The following is a 15,134-nucleotide window of genomic DNA, read 5'->3' as shown; positions in this document are numbered from 1 at the left end:
ATTCAGGAATATTTAAAATTATAATACCATATATATACATATATATAATAGCATATATATGTATATATGTGTGTGTATATATATTTATGTACACATATATATACATATATATATATATATACACAAGATATGTATATAGCATTAGAGGGAGATCTTACCTTAATGGGGTTAAAAGGGCATATTTGTATATATGTCTCTATTATCTACCTACCTGTTTATCTATCTATCTTTCTTTCTGTCTATCTGCCTATCTGCCTATCTATCTTCCTATCTGCCTGTATATTTGCCAACCAGCCTATCTATTCATGTATCCTAAGAAAACTGTTAAATAGTGGATGGTCTTTTTTTTCTAAAGAAGGAATCCTAATGAACATTATAAGCAGGGCTTTAGCTAGGAAGGTTTTTGCAGCAGAGTATTTGTCTTTGTAATCTTTCAGAAAGAAGACTATGTCCTTGCCTGTTTCTAGTGACCGATAATAATAAACAGAGGTCACAGGCAGTCTCTGCTGCTGGCTTTCCTGGCATGGTGCAAGTCAACAGGTCCTCTGTGAACTATTTGTAAGGTGATTTTGCAACTTCGTCTTTTTTTTTTTCTCAAGTTAAAAATTTCATCACTATCATATGTAACTCATTTAACATAAGCTACTGAAACATTGAAATGGTTAATAGGGTAATAAGAAACACTAAAATCCTAAACTTAAATTAAAAAGGTTTCAACTCACAATTTACTAGCAAGATGTTTTCATGGTAATACTTTGCTCATAATAGAAGGTATATGAAATCAGGTCTTGGAACTAGGCAAAGTTGCAGGCACCATTTCTTTATAGGTTACATACAATACTTTACTAGCCAATGCTTTATGTTCTGACTTACATTGTGGTGCAATGCTCTATAACACTATTTGTACAGCTTGACTGTAGTTACAATACAGGGTTGGCAATACTGCCCAGGGAATTAGAACATGGGGCAGCGGGCCCAGTTAGCCTCAGTGGGCACTGGGAGAATGCAGGGTTGAATGTGTTTGTAGATTTCAGGAGATAATGCTAACACTTACATTTTCCCCAAATTACAGCTTTGCTTGTGTCTATATCTGTCCAATTTTCTTTCTCCCTTGGTCAACTAAAAGTGGAACTTACACACTATAGACAAACTATACTTTCACAATCTCAGATAATTTCTACTTTATATAATCTAGCTTACCTAAAGCTTTTAATACAAACTACAAAAAGCAAAGTGTTGTATTATATAGTAGTGTTACAAAACCTATTTTATATTAAATGACAATAAATTTATTAATTTTAGAATTATGTAAACAGCTACCTCTGAAGAGCTAGATGCTGTGTTTCATCTGGTTTGTTGAATGGATATGTACTTTAGATGAAATACTGATCATTTTCTAAACTTAATGTTATGCCCATAGCACTGTAAACATTCAAAGAATTCCCAATGCAAATACTGTTTCATAAACTCCAAGGATATCCACACAGGGGACCTGTGAGGGTCACTGCTTTACTGGATAATTAAAGAATCTTTTATTGGATTTGGTACCACACCAGTGATATTTGTTCTCTAAAGATGATGAAAGATCAGTAGAGTCTAGTGCAGTCGGTGGAGCCTTAGGTTGCTTAGAAACTCAGTGACTATGAGCTTGCTATGGCAACCCAAATTATCAGTGATTGTAAACTTAGCTGGCATTCTGCAACATCTCCATATTTTACTGGTAAGAATATTCTAATAATAGCTTCTATAATCTCAGTAATTTTATTAGTTATGCAACCAGGATTAATGGTATGTTAATAGACTCAAATATAAAAGTAGCTATTTTAATAGATTATACATACATGAGATTGATTTTTACTCCTATATGTATTCTATTTCAAGTTTATGATGTCTGATGTTTGCTCTCTCTATGTATATATATTTCCTTTGTATATACACACACACACACACAGATAACTAGGTATGATGCATTAAAATATGAAAAAACAAAATTGAGACAGAACATTATTTAAATGTTATATCAAGTGTTTTATAAATTTGACTCCTTAGTTATATTTACATATTCTATGAATATAGTTATACTGTTATTTTTATTTTCTTCTGCTAACTCATTTGCAGACCATATATATGTGTGTTGTTATATAGTTTTTTTCTTAAGATCTTACATTAATAACTATGTAATCTGCTATTCTAGAAATCAAATTCCTTTGGTGAGCATATTTTGGAGGTATTGCAAAGGTACAGGGAGACTGCCATCCTTTCAGTTTGTGAAGTTCCTCACTGCAGTGTGTTTATAGGACTGTGGTCTTTTTGTGGCTAGTTCTGCTATTAGAGTCAAGGTGTAGCTTCACTCTTCTCTACATTTGCACCATGTACCATCTTTGCTCTTCCTTGAGCTCTCCCTGTGTAAGTACTGGGCTTAGCTTATCTCTGTATCAATTCCAACTTTGTGTTTATCACAGTCAGTAGCAGAGGGTCTCCTGAGACAAGACACAAGGCTCTATTACTTTCTTTTCTCCTGGGCATTATCATTTATGCATTTTGTTTTGATATTTAAGTGTTCACCCATTAATATTTCTCTTGAGAGAAGAAACAACTTGACTTAGGTTATTACAGAAAACATCATAACTAATAATAGATACTAAATTTTTAAAATTTTTCATATTTGTGATTCTGTAAATGGTCAACATCTGAATTACTTAGTATTTTAGCACAGGTAGATGATTTTTCTAAAAATAGTAATATGCCTCAACTTAGAGAATGACTCATTTGTAAACACAGAACTTTGGACTCTTCTCCGGAGTTAATAGTCCACTGAAGGCCTAACCCAGAGCTCTTTAAGATTCTTTTTATTTATTTATTTTATTTTTTTATTTTATTTTTATTTTTTTATTAGATGTTTTCTTTATATACAATATCTCCTTTCCCAGGTTTCCCTCCAAAAGAAAAAAGAAAAAGAAAGTAAAATAAGAAAAAAATAAAATAAAATAAAAACCAAAAACTAAAACAAACCCCTGTTCCCCCCCCCCCTCCTCACCACCCCAACCTCTCCCACTTCCTGGCCCTGGCATTCCCCTATACTGGGGCATAGAACCTTCACAGGGCCAAGGTCCTCTCCTCCCATTGATGACCGACTTGGCCATCCTCTGCTATACACATGCTGCTGGAGCCATGAGTCCCCCCGATGTGTACTCTTTGGTTGGAGTTTAGTCCCTGGGAGCTCTGAAAGTACTAGTTAGTTCATACTGTTGTTCGTGTTGTTTGTTCGTTCAGCTCCTTGGGTCCTTTCTCTAGCTCCTTCATTGGGGACTCTGTACTCAGTTCAATGGAGGGCTGTGAGCCTCTACTTCTGTATTAGTCAAGTACAGTCAGAGCCTCTCAGGAGACAGCTATATCAGGCTCCTGTCACCCAGCACTTGCTGATAACCACAATAGTATCTGGATTTGATGATTGAATATGGGAAGGATTTCCAGGTGGAGCAGTCTCTGGATTGTCCTTCCTTCAGTCTCTGCTCCAAAGCTTGTCTCTGCAACTCCTTCCATGGGTATTTTGTTCCCCCTTTTAAGAAGGAATGAAGTATACATACTTTGGTCTTCCTTCTTGAGTTTCTTGTGGTTTGTGGATTGTACTTTGTGTTTTCTGATCTTCTGGGCTAATATCCACTTATCAGAGAGTGCATACCATGTGTGTTCTTATGTAATTGGGTTATCTCACTCAGGATGATATTCTCCAGGTCGATTTCCCCAAGAATTCATTCATTAAGTAAATCATGTGTTGCATAAATATCTTCCCCTTTTATGCAAAAATAGATTCTTGGCTGCACAACGGTGGTTCATACCTTTAATCTTAGCACTTGGGAGGCAAAGGCAACCAATCTCTGACTTCAAAGACAGCATGGTCTATAGAGTGAGTTCCTCTCTCTGCCAAGGCTCCACAGGAAAAAAAATCTGTCTTCAAAACTCAAAACTCAAAAAACAAAAACAAGACAAAAAAACAAAAGAAAGGAAAAAAAGAAAGAAAAGAAATTACATTTTTATAGCTCATACAATATATCCTGATTACAGTTTCCTTTTTCTCTACTCCTCCCAGTTCCGCTGAAAGACCAAACCCATCTACTTTTATATATATTTAGATGGTTTAAACATAGATTTTTATCTATGTTTAGTTTACAATAAAATTCACCTTGTTTTGTTTTAGATTTTCATGACAGTGTTTCCCTTTGTAGCTCTGGCTGGGCTGAAACTTGCTCTGTAGAGCAGGCTGGCTCCGAACTCACAAAGATTTGCCGACATCTGCCTCCCAAGTTCTGGGGCTAAACATATGAACTGCCATCACCCAGGTAATAAGTTTAAAGAGCCAATACAGCCGACACCTTCTGCCTGTCATCAGAAGTTTCAGAAGAGTGCATGGTGGCCATGTTTCCTTCTACTTTACATCTTGAAAGTCATTTTTATAATTATCAATTTAAAGCATTCTTTATAGACTTCCTTTATAGAATTTGCACACAAGATCACCTAAAATATTTAGGGAAAGCATATTTTACAGTATATATATTTGTATATATATATATGCAAACTACACCTTTTATTGCTCATAGTGCATGCTTAATGTCTACAAAACCAAAAAATTTGCATCTGGGAAATTACCATTCTTTTAAATTTTGTATCAGATATCTGGAAAAGGCAAGGATTTAACATAAACATGTCTCTTGTAAATGCATATCTTGATAATAGGCTATTTAATATTCATTCAGTGGATATTTGGGCTAAAATGTGTTTTGCTTACTGTTTTAAACAGTGGGACAAATTGTACAAATTTAAAAAATAATTCATAGTAAATATGTTATAGAGGCTCATTTTGTAGCCTTCTACCTTGGTACTCAGAATTTGAACTTTGGAATATATTGTGATTTCTATGGCAGGGATACTAAAGTGTTCTTAAGACACAGAATTTTAAAATGTAGTCATACAGCATCTTACTACATATTAATTGTATAAACTATTTTCTCTTTTTTTTCTGCTCTTAAAAAAAAAACATTATTTCAAATAGTCTTCTTGACAACATTTGATGAATTAAATGGTTGTTTACAAGTAGGTTGATTTTGGTTCAAGTCCATGTGGTTAGGTTGGTGAAGGTTTTCTGTGCAAGCAGGAGCACCAGGGTTTAGATCTCCAGCATCCACACAAAAGCAAACCCCAGCAGTGCACATTTGTAATCTGAACACTAACGAATGACAGAATGAGATAGGCAGATCCTTTCTGCTTTCTGTCCAGCCAGCCTAGTGGAATCCATGAGCTCTAAGTTCAAAAAGAGATGCTCTCCCAAAAAGTAATGTGGAGAGCAATTGATGAGGGCAGGCACCATCAACCTCTGGCTTACTATCATACCAAGCAGCGTCTGCACGCATTCATGCGTATATGCACTTGCATATTTTTAAAAAGGAAAAATTTGACACTGATTCACCAAACAGTGTCAAAGATCATCTCTGCAAGATATCTGGTGGCACATGACTTTGAGAACAGCAAGTTTTTAGTACTTTATGAAAGATCTGAAGATATTATTTGTAACAAATGTTATTATCTTTTTTAACCTAGAAAATTCATAAAACATTGAAGTCTTTTTTAAAGTTCATGACTTACTAAATTGTGTATTGACTTAGTTAAATTTATTTCTTTTTTAAAAGATTTATTTATTATTATAAATGAGTGCACAGAAGAGGGTGTCAGATTTCTTTATGGGTGGTTGTGAGGCACCATGTGGCTGCTGGGATTTGAACTCCCGACCTTCAGAAGAGCAGTCGGTGCTCTTATTCACTGAGCCATCTCAGCAACCCTCAAATGTATTTCTTTTTTTTTTAAGATTTATTTTATTTATTTTATGTGTATGTTATTTTATGTGTATGAATTTTATGAGTACACTGTAGCTGTACAGATGGCCGTGAGCCATCATGTGTGTGGCTGCTGGGAATTGAACTCACGACCTCTGCTGGCCCTGCTCGCTCCACCCCGCTCACTCCGGTGTAATTCACTGTAGCTGTCTTCAGACACACCAGAAGAGGGCATCCGATCTCATTACAGATGGTTGTGAGTCACCATGTGGTTGCTGGGATCCGAACTCAAGCCCTTCGGAAGAGTAGTCAGTGCTCTTACGTGCTGAGCCATCTTGCCAGCCCCTCAAATGTATTTCTTAAGTTTCATTTTTATATATTAAATCAAATTCTTCAAAACACAATCATGTATTAGGTTCTTCTAAAATAAATTATACAACATTGCTTCATTTTATTTACATAGAATTTAATGAAAATGGAATGTGTGATCTAGTCATAGACTGTCATTTTGTAAATAGAAAAAAGTTTTGCATATTATTAATTTTCACCAAAATGCATAAAAAAATATTACCACAATGCTCATATTTTACCCAAATGACATAGCAAATAAACCAGAAAGTGATCAGTAAATAATAAAAATTCAATTCTTGTGATCTAATTTTAATTTTGATCACTTGAAGAATTTCACATGTTTTCAAAGAATAGAGTGACATTTATGAAGTCAAGAGAAGAAGTACAGGAATAATGTGCAGTTTTGGCTGAGGCACATTTCACTATTTAGATGTGGTGAGCTGCAACTGCAAGCAGTAAAGCTTAACATAAACATCCACTACATTGATATAATGAACATATCCATAAAAAGAGTCAACAAGCACAGGGGCTTATGGTTTCTTCTGACTTGCAAACTTATGTGCATGCATGTGGACTTGTAATATATTGGTGTGGATGTAATCCCAAACTCACATACTTAAAGCAGATGTCATATTGAAAGAAAATTAAATTCAAAACAGAATCTCAAACACTCAAAAATAAATAAGTACACAGTGACTGCAAAGCAACTAAGGAAGGCCAAAGATCTAGGACAGTTCTGTAACCTTTTATAGAATCTGTCTTCTGGGATACTCATCTTCATAGCTTTTAATAGGTTTGCATAAAATGTGATTATTTGTTGTTTGTACTGATTCACTTAACTTCAAATTTTTACTTACGCCCATCCTCTTTCCTCCAAATAGTGTGATTATCAAACGTTCCCCAAGGAGTTGTTGAAAATGAGAGGAAAAACAGGCGTAGCAATATCTTGGAGCACATCCAAAAATATTTTTAGAACATAGAATACCTGGAGGATGGTCCAACCAGCCTGATACATAAAGCTTGAAGAATGGGACACCCTTAGCATATTTATTCTGAACACCAAAGTACTATGTTGCTAGCAAAGACAGTATTGTGGAGCACCACAAAAAAATATACTCTGATTTCATGAGCATCTCATCTTACACTTTCACCCATGAGCTGGAGGCGTTATAGAACAGAACAGTTAGTAGAATAGTTTGCTAAGCACGGCTAAGAGGCTGTGTGCGAACTTCCAGAGCCCAAACAAACAAAGGTGTGTCGTGAAAGTCTAGTATGACCTTTCTCTCTCCTTACGTATTGCAAAGGTCACAGAACTTGTTCACTACTAGTAAAGTCATTTGGAGGTGACATTCCACAGCTCATAAGGTTCCATAACCTATTACTGTTTACAAAAGTTATAACCAGGAGCAAAAGAAAAAAGTTACCTTCATGAGGATGAGAGAAGATAGTCAATGGAGTTGGCAGACACTAGCATAAAGATAGGGTTCATGATGCCTAAACTTACCCCAAAGAGAAAGATGATTTCTTTTCCTCTGTAGCTCACAGGTGAAATACTTGAATCACTGCCATCATGCAATCGTGGGAAGCAAACATTAATGATTTTGCTATGTTGTCAGGGCCAGGAAAAGGATGAATGCGTTAGTTAAACTTCTGTTACCCACTGCTTCATTGTAGAGATTCCTTAATGATCATTTCCTCTTCTGCTCCAAAAGGTTTGAACTTCCTTCATCTACGCAAGTAACGACATCTACCACAAATCACACACAGGGCCATGGGAGGGTTCTTTATTTTAGGATGATTCAGAACTTATACTCTGTCATATTCGTTACAGACTGGTAGCCTGACTTTTGTTACTCTTCTGGAGTCTATTGTTTTCTGGGAGATATTCATAAAAAGAAAAGAAAAGAAAAGAAAAAAAAACATGAAATAAAGGGCAGTGATGGCACACAATTTTAATCCTTGCATTCCAGAGGCAGGCAGATCTCTGCGAGTTCAAGGTCAGCTTGGTCTACAATATGTGTTCCAGGACAGCCAAGCCTACACAGTAAAACCCTATCTCAAAACCACCACTACCATCAATAATAATAATAATAATAATAATAATAATAATAATAATAACATGAAACAAGGACATCTAAATGATTCATAGCAATCCAAGAAAAATATTTTGTTCTGGAGGTTTTATGACCTCATTCAGTATATTCTATATATTTATACATAAATAGTATATCAAATTTACATGTCTATATAACTTAGAAAGTATTGAATCATGCTTTGTTGAAACTGAAAAAATATTCCTGGAGTATAAGATGTTCCCACTTTTAATGTGATGATTGAAGATCCTAAGCACACTGTTTTTCTTAGGTTTATTTATTTATGTGTCTGACTGTTTTGCTTGAGTATATCTATCTGCACATGTGTGCTTAATGTGACTGGGGGTTAAATGAAAGTATCAGATCCTTTGGAACTAGAGTTATAGGTAGTTGTGAACTAATATGAAGGTGCAAGGAAGCAAGTCTTGATCCACTGCAATAGCAGAATATGCTTTTAACTGCTGAATCAACTTTCTGATCCTCTAAGCATACTATTTAAAGATCTCTGGGGTTTGGTTTAAGAAGTAGCAGATTCTTGAAAGACATAATTTATTAACTCTTTCGAGAATAGATCTTCAGGATCCAAACTAGAGAAACGAGGCTTTATTTCACTGTAAGGCTAGACACATTGCTTTGTGTATATAAAACCTAAGAGGCATTGTTCATGCCAAGTGGTTCTTGGAATGTCAGGGCAGGAAGATCACTCTTCTTCATTCAACAACAACAAAAAGCATCAAAGATAGATTATTTTCTATGAGGTAAAATTTGAATAAAGCTATTGTTAGGTAAGCTACTTCTTAGAATGCATCTCCCTTGGCTTTACAAGGAAGTCTAATTCAGTTTCTATTCACGCCCTGGGAACAGTTAGTGACTCTGCTTGTGTGTCTGTATATGTATTTAACTCTTTCAGAAGCTATAGTCTGCTGGTGGGACTTAAACATAAGATACAAATATCAAACATTATTTATGCACTTTTGTTTTTGTTTTTATTTTTAGCATAGGCTTGTAAGTCTCATAAAGGATACTTAATAAATAGAACAAAATCACTAAGTCTAATGTTTAATTAAAAATGGAAATCTTTCTCTTTTAAAGCATTTATCATGTCCTTCAATTATATTACTGTTTAAACAGCATAAAATTGTGATATTACTTTTGAATCACAAAGCATATTATTTTGTTCAACCCAGGGGTCAAACCATTATTCTTTTTCCTAATGTATTGTTTTTTATTAACTTTGTTTTTAACCCCCACCACCCACACAAATACACACAAATACACACTTCATGAACTCTGTTATAGCCTGGCTTTGCTACAAAATACCTCATTATTAATATTTGGTTTTCCTCAATTAAAATAAATGCTATACTTTCTGCCATGTAACCTTGAAGTTAAGACACTGAAAAACTCTTTTTCATGTGTCATTCATTACATACTATCTCAATGCTTGGTTTAGCTGCTACTTAGTGCTATGTCCTGCTATTTCAACTGATTGTCCATTGAGTCCTCTTTTTTTTACAAGATTTATTTTCTTTCCTCCTTATGGTCTCCCTTGTACCACATGAACGAATATCCTCACGAATTATGTTGAAATGAATTTCCTTAGGGTATATCTTTCAGAGTTTAATCCCTTTCCTTGCCCCACCTTACAGAGTTAAGTTGTGTTAGTAAATTGTTCACGTAGAATTGGGTCTGCCAATACTTTTCACTGCTTCATGAGATTTGCATATTGACCTAACAAGCCTACATGAGAATTTTCCCCAAATACAGAGTTGGTCTCTGTTCATTCTTTCTTATTTATGCACAGCTCCTACTATATAGCTTCTATTAAACATGTAAGTAAGGTTATTTTGTATTCTTATTGCTTCTGTCACAAAGGTTTTTGATTCATTTGGGTCATATGATATTAGTGTTGAGCTTGTCTTAATATCCTTGAGAGGATCCTCAGAATTTTCTTTTGAAAACAACATTAGCAATCTCATATTTTCAATATTTTATTAGAATTATACTACAACATATTAATATTCTGTATCTTAATAGACAAATATAATATAACATGCATTCAATACTTCTAATAATTAAACAGGCTAAACATTGAAAAACCTAGATATATGCTTATATTCTATGTAATTTCACATGTAATATACACTTGTAAATTATATCTGCCATGGACAATCTTTATTATTCTCAGAACATTAAGTAATAAATTATTTCCTTAGTATTATGTTGTTAATTAATGTTTTGATTTAATTTGTAGGACATTAGGATGCCATTTTATTTTATTTGATTACTAATTAACTACATGTTCCTTCTTTATAATGTGCATACTTAATTTCCTTCTTAATATAATATCAGATCATTTTAATTTTATTTCTAAACATTAATTTGAAAAGAATACATAAAACTAAATACTGAGTATATTTAACATTTCTTATTTTAGTTAATGTATTGTTATTGTATTTGTTTGGGGTGTGAATATGTGTGCAGCATGGTTCATGTGTGGAGGTCATAAGGCAACTTTTGACTGTCTTTTTCCAACTTCCACCATGATGTCAAGGGACTCATCCCAGGGACTTTGGTATATCCTAAAGAGTTGTTAATTATTGTGAAACACCAACAACCTCAATTTTCATGTAAACCTACATTTTAAAATTTATAGCCACCATATGAGTTTTATTAAGCCTAAGGGTGTAGGGAGACTGTGTGGGCTTCCACTTCCACTGATGAAGGACATCAGTGACACAGTGGCTGTGTTATGCTGTTTCACATCCTGTTGTGAATGTATGAGAATTAGACACGAGTTATGTGACCTCCTCTTCTAGAGTCCTTGTAATGCATCTGTCATCTGCCTCTGTAATGTCCCAACACTTGTATAGTCAACTTATTGCACTTCCTCTTTTCACAAGAGTTGAACTGCATAAATCAGCTGTCTAAACTACTGCCATGAAAGATTTTTGAATAGTCATAGACTGAGGGGTAAAGGGTATAATTTTCATAATCTCAAAACAAAGAGAGACAAAGTCACTGTGGCAAGACCTTTAAAAGCAAATAACAGACCACTGATGAATGAAATACTAAATTCTATAGTTTAAAAAAATTTTTAAATACATATTTTTTACATTTATTTGTTTAATTTACATCCAAATATCAACTTCCTTTCCCTCCTATCCTTTCAGTCTCTTCCTCTCCCTTCCCCTCCTCCATCCACCTCTTGTCCTCTTTTCTTCAGAATAGGGGAGCTCTCCTATTCATGTCAACCAGCCTTGTCATATCAAGTTGCAGCAGGACTATCTCACCTTATTCTATTGAGGCTAGACAGGGCAGCCCAGTAGTTAGCAAGCAGTCCTAAGGCAGGCAATGTAGTTAGAGACAGCACCTGCTGCTGCTCTAGGAGTCCTATATGAAGTCCTAGCTGCCATAGCTCTTACAGATCTGCAGAGGGCTCAGGTCCATCTAAAAGGCTGACATTTTTAGTTGAACACTTTTTAAAATCTCAAATGTCATTTTCTGCTTTTCTACTAATAAATAAGAGAAAAAATATAAAAAGACCTCTGAAGGAAAAAAATGGCAACATTATCAGTAAGTGTTAAGGTAAAAATGACAAGCAGGCTTCAGAAAATAGGATGAAATTTATTTAACTAGTTGCTGCAAGGTCAACAACAGAGCCTGGCCAATGTACTTGTTAAAACTCAGAACTCTGTAGGAGTCAATGTGGACAGTGGTTGAAGGCTTCTCGCATATTGTGGAGTGCTTACAAACCTATTCAGTGCTCTGGGGAGTTATAGCTAAATAACCCTTCCTCGTAGACAAAACATACCAGCAGATGCATAAACAGGACATAAAGGCTAAACAGCTGTAGGTCTTCTCCAGCTATGATAAGTGATCTTTGGGAAAACAAAGCAAGGAAGAAACAAAGATTTATAGGCTCAGGAATGGGAGCGTCAAGAACAGAACCCCGACTGAATACAGCTTCAGGCATTGTCAAGTGTTGCACACTAAACAACTTATTAGTGTTTAATACCCATTTTAATTTTTATCTTTTTTTTTGGTTAAAAGAAGAAAAGTAGAAGGCACATTGTTTGCCTTCTACTCACAGTGTAAACATGTCAGCATACTATATACAATTTTGGCATTTTTTTCATGTATAACAACAAAACCGCAGAACAAAACAAACAAAAGCAGACCATAAGGGTAGTTACATAGCTCCTAGTACACACTTAACTAGTCATACCTAATAAGAACAGGATTCAAATCAACATCTGCTAATGTTCTCATGGCAATAGACTTCCCAAAGAATTGAACCTCAGTTGACTTATGGCCATTGATGTTTCTATCCTACCATTGATATCTGTTTATTTATGGCTGGAATGGATAGCTATAAGGCTAGGAGAACTTCCTGTGGAACACATTCATTCAAAATACTGTATCAAGTGATATCTAAGGATGAAAACCTAGCCTGGTGAGATAGCTCAGTCAGTAAGGCACATGAAGATCCCAGTCCTGTTCTCAGAATGCACGTGAAAAGGCTAGGCCTGATGTTTACAGTCTCAGTGCTGACGAGCTGAGATAGGCATATAACTGGATCTTTAGGGCCAGGCATCCTTGCATAGTCACTTGAGGCCCCGATGATCGGAAAGACCTTGTCTCATGAGACAACAAAAAGGAAGTAGATAGTATACAGAGGAATAACACCTATGGTTGTACTCTATCCTCCACATACATGTGTGTATATGGACACATGCACCTGTATTGATGCACATACATAGTTGCACATATATGTTCATGCCTTCTCTCTATATACACACACACAAAAACAACCCAAGTCTTTACTCTTAAGTGAACATACCATGCACTGTCTTAGTGCTCAAGTTGTTATTTCTTGAAAGTTCATGCTGTGGATTTGACTCCACTGTGCGCCTTTTGCATCTTGAATAGCAAGAACTGTTTGCTATGAGACTGAACAATATCTACCAGTGGCCTCTGTGAAAATTTGGTGTTTTGGCATGCTCAATGGAGCATATAACATTTTAGTCTCTAGAGAAAGTCAGAAGATACAGGTGACATTAGTGTTACTAATAATCACTCAAGTGAATTCAGTGTTCATGTACACATCTATTTTCAAGAAATATCTTTTTCTTTTCTTTTCTTTTTGAATGTTGGTGTAAAAATTCTTTTTCCCCCTCCCCATGCTTACCACCCCACTCTCTCCCACTTATTGGCCCTGGCATTCCCCTACACTGGGGCACAGAACTTTCACAGGGCTAAGGGCCTCTCCTCCTATTGATGATCGAATTTCCAATCCTCAACTATACACATGCTGCCAGAACAATCAGACCCACCATGTGCAGTCCTTAGTTGGTGGTTTAGTCCCTAGGAGCTCTGAGGGTGCTAGTTAGTTCATATTGTTGTTCGTCCTAAGGGGTTGCAAACCCCTCAGCTCCATTGGTCCTTTCTCTAACTCCTTCATTGGGGACCCTATACTCAGTTCAATGGATGGCTGTGAGCCTCTACATCTGTATTAGTCAGGAAATATCTTTTTCTGTTAGTGCCCATATTTTCCTCATTTTGTATTACTGATCTGACCAATATTGTTAAATATACTCTTTAAGACTTACTTTATCTGTCCTTGTGTTGGAAACCTATCTCTGGGTGGTTGTGTTGGTATTTATATGCATGAGAATTAAATTAGAGAAAAAAGAACTTGTATCAAAAAAATTGAAGTCCTTAATAGATATGTAGAAAATACATAATCCCAGTCAAAATATTTATTAAGGTATTCTTTCCTCCCTTGTCATATCATGCAATGTAGATAAATTTTTCACAGTTTTAAGAGAGTTGCCTATGGTTTCCTTTCCTATAAGTAACTCCTTCAATATGAAAAGGAGAAGTAATTTATATTGAGGTTTCACAAGATGGTTTCATCTCTTTTCCCATTGAAATAAAAGTCAAAACCCCAATAAACCTGAAGTATGTGAATGACCTCTTGGTAGTAGTTAAATGAATACATTGCTGTTATACCCCCAGGAAACATCGGCAGAGCGTGAGATTAAGAAGGAGTTTCAGATGTTTTCCAGTGACTTTTCACCCCCATAAGTGAGAGGGAGATCTTCCAGGGTCACACACCAATGGCAGGCACAATGTAAGACCAAGGACTGGCTTAACCCTGAGCTTATGAGCTAAATATATTCTTGCCCGTGACTCTTAGGTTGCTTCATTTCAGTAGCGACTCGGAGACAATTTTCTCGTGAGCTTGCCAGCTTTTGGCCAGGATAAGCTTGTGAGGGTTTTTCTTGTCTCCTACTGGTTTCTTTGTGAGAATATTCTCCACATTGTCGATCTAGAAGTGACTGAGGTACTCGAGACACTATGCTCAGTAGTAATTAGAGTTGTTTGCTACTTGCAGTTTCTATTTTGGATGAAGATATTTAGGCTATTTTTTTTATATATATATATATAAGCATGTCACCATCCTTTTGAAATTTCAGCTAAATTAACAACAACAAAAAAAATGACAAATAGTTAAGAACTTCCACCTAGAACAATGGGCCATTTCCTTTTGTAAAGTTTGTTTGTCATCCCTGTTGATTGACAGAGTTTCCAATTGTTTTCCAAATTATGAATCTGAGAGTCTTCAGGTTCTTGCTCTATAGTATAGAAAAACACTCCTCTTTGCACTTTATGATCTGAGATTTGCAGGCTTTGTTGTGACAGACCAACGAGTTCCCTAATTTACTTCCCCCTTGCTAAGTCCAGTGTCTGGAATAACGATTACATTTGAAAACAAAGTATAGGAGGGGTGGCTCACTTAATCAGTTCCGTTGGTTCTCTGGCCTCTGACTTACTTGGATGGGAACATGGCCAAGAA

General features: G+C 35.6%; 1 protein-coding gene across 9 annotated transcripts in view; it reads left to right on the top strand.

The window, feature by feature from the left end:
* Positions 1 to 15,134, top strand: part of Cd36 (CD36 molecule) — a 90,026-nt gene that overhangs the window by 38,859 nt on the left and 36,033 nt on the right. Inside the window, exon 1 of one of the 9 annotated variants that reach the window (XM_031380045.1) lies at positions 545 to 563. The exons of the other annotated variants lie outside the window; for them this stretch is intronic. The gene's annotated coding sequence lies outside the window, so the exon portion shown is untranslated. Of the gene's footprint in view, positions 1 to 544; positions 564 to 15,134 lie in introns of those variants that run through there. 9 annotated transcript variants of the gene reach the window in all.

The sequence above is a fragment of the Mastomys coucha genome, unplaced genomic scaffold, assembly GCF_008632895.1.
Source record: "Mastomys coucha isolate ucsf_1 unplaced genomic scaffold, UCSF_Mcou_1 pScaffold19, whole genome shotgun sequence".
NCBI lineage: Eukaryota > Metazoa > Chordata > Mammalia > Rodentia > Muridae > Mastomys > Mastomys coucha.
The sequence above is the reverse complement of the archived record's forward strand: the minus strand, read 5'-3'. Positions and strand labels throughout refer to the sequence as shown.